Source organism: Montipora foliosa, unplaced genomic scaffold, assembly GCF_036669935.1.
Source record: "Montipora foliosa isolate CH-2021 unplaced genomic scaffold, ASM3666993v2 scaffold_317, whole genome shotgun sequence".
NCBI lineage: Eukaryota > Metazoa > Cnidaria > Anthozoa > Scleractinia > Acroporidae > Montipora > Montipora foliosa.
In genome coordinates this window covers 12,809-18,513 of record NW_027179616.1, presented here as the reverse complement: position 1 = coordinate 18,513, position 5,705 = coordinate 12,809, and positions in this window count along the sequence as shown.

Genomic DNA, 5,705 nt, shown 5'->3' with positions numbered 1-5,705 from the left:
AGACATGCAGGCATGACCACAGTAAAAAGGTTGAAAAGATATTAAAACCGAGCCCAGATATGCACATTTGAACTTGCGTCAAAGATCCAATATGGCGCCTAATTTATGCACACGTCATGCAACATTCAAACTCCGTCATCCAAAAAACGCCCAGATCTCCAACAAGCAAGTTGCGCGTGCATGTCTGTTGCTCGACGTCTGGCGTGAAGGCCGTAATCGATCTTTCTAACTATTTATAAACAACAGCGCATTGAAGCCAGCAATCTTTTAATGGTCAGCGGCAAAAAAGTACCGCCCTCTTATTTATACCGGCGTTGAGGAGAATTTGTTTTTAACGCGCGAACGGACTGGAGAACAGGCCACATTAGCGCGCCACAACATCGCGCGCGCACTTTCTCTCCTCCAACACCATTGGCTTGGCTTTTGTCTTTAAATAAAGGTCAGTTTTACCCAGAGAAAGCCAATTTTCTTATCTGCAATGACTGAAACTATTGCAAAATCCATGAGCACACAGAAAACACGCACTGACGCACGCCTTTCTCCCATCAAACAACACGTCCAACACCATTGGCTTGGCTTTTGTCTTTAAATAAAGGTCAGTTTTACCCAGAGAAAGCCAATTTTCTTATCTGCAATGACTGAAACTATTGCAAAATCCATGAGCACACAGAAAACACGCACTGACGCACGCCTTTCTCCCATCAAACAACACGTCCAACACCATTGGCTTGGCTTTTGTCTTTAAATAAAGGTCAGTTTTACCCAGAGAAAGCCAATTTTCTTATCTGCAATGACTGAAACTATTGCAAAATCCATGAGCACACAGAAAACACGCACTGACGCACGCCTTTCTCCCATCAAACAACACGTCCAACACCATTGGCTTGGCTTTTGTCTTTAAATAAAGGTCAGTTTTACCCAGAGAAAGCCAATTTTCTTATCTGCAATGACTGAAACTATTGCAAAATCCATGAGCACACAGAAAACACGCACTGACGCACGCCTTTCTCCCATCAAACAACACGTCCAACACCATTGGCTTGGCTTTTGTCTTTAAATAAAGGTCAGTTTTACCCAGAGAAAGCCAATTTTCTTATCTGCAATGACTGAAACTATTGCAAAATCCATGAGCACACAGAAAACACGCACTGACGCACGCCTTTCTCCCATCAAACAACACGTCCAACACCATTGGCTTGGCTTTTGTCTTTAAATAAAGGTCAGTTTTACCCAGAGAAAGCCAATTTTCTTATCTGCAATGACTTGAAAAAATATATATATATATACATAAAACGAGAGTTGTTCTCAGGCTCTTTGCAATTGTCTAATTCAAGGATGCAAATAAACGGCTATGAACTTCAGTTGTTGGGCTAGCTCAGTGGTAAACAGAGTGAATGGTAACGCAGAGGTTGCAGGTTCGAGTCCCAGGCCAGAGTAAACGATTTCTTTTTTTCGCATTAACTTCGGCAAGAAACTACTTGAAATCTTGTAACTAAAGGTGTAAAGCATTGCACTGGATTGCGTAGTTGTGTGGTAACACCAACGCCTTGTGTTCCCGAGGTCCGAGGTTCAAATCCCAGTGAAGACGGGGGTTTTTTTCATTTGTTTTCCAGGCTGCTAGGCAAGCAAGTTCATTAAGAACGTTAACAAATCGGCTAATTTTCCAGGGTGTTCAGATAGCTCAGTGGATAGAGCAATGTCCCAAATAAATCCAGGTGTTCTAGATGTTCACCTACCCCGCCGTAGGTTCACGTTCATGGTTCATGTTAACTAGAAAAAGGGACCTTGGGGTGGCCCTAGTGGGTTGGTCTATGGTTAATAATTAACTGATGAAATGTTCCTCTCTCCACAGTCGCCCGCTCAAACTGCACAGTACCCTCTACTCAACAATGGAACTCTGGTCATGGATTCGACACCGCACCTTGGTCAGCGCAACATCGACCTTCAACAACAACAACAACAACAACAACAACAACAACTGATGGAATGGTCAACAATGGTCAACAATGGTCAACAATGGTCAATTGGAAACTGTCACTCTACCACATTGGAACGCCTGGAAGTTCGTTTTATTGGAAAATCAAACTCTTGTGCTAACCGAAGATGCGAGAAATTTCCAAAGAAACAGGCCTAATGGTCGCGCTTGCCTTAACGTTCCCAAAATAATTGGTTTCTCCGTTCTCTGTCAAGTTATGGCCGCCCCCGCGTATGCCCAATTCTCGGTGCAGAGGACAAGTTCTAAATTGAAATCGCGTTCGCTTGCCAGAGGCCTGACCGTGGAACATTGTTCAGCTGTCGTTTCAAGTTCACTTCTCAACTCTCGAGCCTTGCAAAGTTACTAAAGGAAAAGCGCGCAGCATCTTGGAGCCATTGCTCATGAACCTCACCCTCGCCTCTACGCCTCTGTCAAGTTTCAACTTCATAACGTTTACCTTGGCGCCTTACCGTAGAACTAAATGCTTCAGGTTAGCCAGTTGCAACCGCCAAAACTGCTCAAAAACATGCTTGTGATCAGAAAGCCGTAAATCGCCCTAGAAAAGGTCAAAGACCGATGTAAAACAAGCAAGGCATAGCTAAGACATGCAGGCATGACCACAGTAAAAAGGTTGAAAAGATATTAAAACCGAGCCCAGATATGCACATTTGAACTTGCGTCAAAGATCCAATATGGCGCCTAATTTATGCACACGTCATGCAACATTCAAACTCCGTCATCCAAAAAACGCCCAGATCTCCAACAAGCAAGTTGCGCGTGCATGTCTGTTGCTCGACGTCTGGCGTGAAGGCCGTAATCGATCTTTCTAACTATTTATAAACAACAGCGCATTGAAGCCAGCAATCTTTTAATGGTCAGCGGCAAAAAAGTACCGCCCTCTTATTTATACCGGCGTTGAGGAGAATTTGTTTTTAACGCGCGAACGGACTGGAGAACAGGCCACATTAGCGCGCCACAACATCGCGCGCGCACTTTCTCTCCTCCAACACCATTGGCTTGGCTTTTGTCTTTAAATAAAGGTCAGTTTTACCCAGAGAAAGCCAATTTTCTTATCTGCAATGACTGAAACTATTGCAAAATCCATGAGCACACAGAAAACACGCACTGACGCACGCCTTTCTCCACTCAAACAACACGTCCAACACCATTGGCTTGGCTTTTGTCTTTAAATAAAGGTCAGTTTTACCCAGAGAAAGCCAATTTTCTTATCTGCAATGACTGAAACTATTGCAAAATCCATGAGCACACAGAAAACACGCACTGACGCACGCCTTTCTCCCATCAAACAACACGTCCAACACCATTGGCTTGGCTTTTGTCTTTAAATAAAGGTCAGTTTTACCCAGAGAAAGCCAATTTTCTTATCTGCAATGACTTGAAAAAATATATATATATACATAAAACGAGAGTTGTTCTCAGGCTCTTTGCAATTGTCTAATTCAAGGATGCAAATAAACGGCTATGAACTTCAGTTGTTGGGCTAGCTCAGTGGTAAACAGAGTGAATGGTAACGCAGAGGTTGCAGGTTCGAGTCCCAGGCCAGAGTAAACGATTTCTTTTTTTCGCATTAACTTCGGCAAGAAACTACTTGAAATCTTGTAACTAAAGGTGTAAAGCATTGCACTGGGTTGCGTAGTTGTGTGGTAACACCAACGCCTTGTGTTGCCGAGGTCCGAGGTTCAAACCCCAGTTAAGACGGGTTTTTTTTCAGTTGTTTTCTAGGCTCCTCAGCAAGGAACTACATCAAAAGCATAGATAAATCGCTTCAATCTTCGGGGTTGTGGTGGCTCAAACGGTAAGTGAGTGGGAACATTACAAGTTACTGAAAACTGGTTAACCAACTGAGGTCGCAGGTTCAAACCTGTGTACCCGATTCTGGACTGACTTATCACTACCAATTGAACGACTTACAGTGCGCTGGCGAAACGCTGGGTTTGATTAGCTGAAGAGACTTCGGTCAGAGTAGGTGGTGTCGGCCTTGTCAAAGTACCCAGCGCCCGAATAAGATCAAGTACGTTGTGTTACATAAGTCACAGCCAGATTGATGAGGGTAGGGTGAGGTAGGGGGGTGGTGGAGTGATCTATCAAAACTACTAATTCAAACTTTCATTGCAGATCCTTCGCTTCGACTTCGTAATGCGCTCCGAATATCGAACTGTCGAAATATCGAACTGTCGAAATATCGAAATGTCACATCATTCGCTCCGAATTCGAAATCCGCATCCGCTATCCGAATATCGAAACTTCGAATATTGAAACTTCGACTACGAATTCGAATATCGAACTTCGACTTCGAACTTTCGTTTTTTTTCAATTTTTTTTGTTTTTCCCGAGAGCGGGAAGATTGGATGCAAAATTGGAAGTCTTCAAACTCTCAACAACAAACGCTACAATCTCCAACAAGCAATTTGCACGTGCATGTCTCTTGCTCAACGTCTCAGCTTCACGCCGCACACAGTCCTTCTAACTCTTTATAAATAAGAGGCGATTTTAGCCAGTAAAAATACACATGCCTTAACTGTTTGAACGGTCAACGGCAAACACCAGTCGAAGTCTAATATAGGCTGATTTTAAGACTGAGTCGGATAGAACCTAAGTGTAGGTGTTGCGGAGTCAGAATCACATGGGATGTAAGTGTAATGGAGTCTTCATCAAACTGGGTATGAATATAAGTGTAATGAAAGCCAATGATTCCTAAAAACTTCCAGATTACCTACAGCCCCAACAGGACTCAAGAGCATGTTCCAATAAACATCTGTGCAAAGTCTGATAAGAAACCGTGCATGCCAACAGGAGATATCACTTCTTAAAACCAAAAAGACCACCATGAAACCAACTAGTCACATATTCAGCATGGCTTAATGAATTCTAAGAGTTTAGGAACCACCCCAAAACACGCTATTTGGCAAGAGCATGTTACTATGGAGACGTCTGTGAAGTTTTCCCTGTATATAACGAATAACCAGTGCAAACAACAACTTCCAATTTTAAATCCTCTTTCATATATAGCCAGTTAAATAATTTGCTCATCCATCTCTATAGCTCAACAGTTCAGAAAGATGACACAGTATGTTTAAATAAGATTCGATTTTACCTGGAAGAATCACAGGGGCTTAAGTCTTCATCTTCTAGGCAGTGATCTTCTAGTGGTACATCTGTCAGTGGTTCTGTGAGGTGGGAATGACCAAAGAGTGGAATGATGCAGCTGTAAATGTAAGGAATAATAAATTGATAGAGGAAAAAATATAAAGATTGCATTGTAACAAATAGCTGCATATTGCAGGAGGGATGCTTCCCCTAAACCTACCGGTAACCCTAACCCCAACCCTACCTTTTTTTTAAGTTGATGATTGTGAAACCAAGTTATTTCCATTGCCGGGTAATCCTGTTATGTCATGGAACTTTGCTGAACCCTATTAAATTTGTTGTGAGTAACTCCTTAACCCTTATATGATAAACCCTACTAATGGTTGCTTAAATTAACAAGGATCCTTTAACCCCTGCAAACTGAAGAAGGAATATTCTAGCCCTGAAGAAATTGCCTTCAGGGGTTCTTCAAGTAAGGTTTAGCAGATAGAACTACAGTGAACCCTATGTAAATTGTGGTTATTTTTAATTTTAATTTTATTTTTATTTTAATTTGTGGTTATTTTTCACCTTAAGTGGGTTTACTATGTAAACCCTACTTAAGTTTGCTTAAATAACGGAT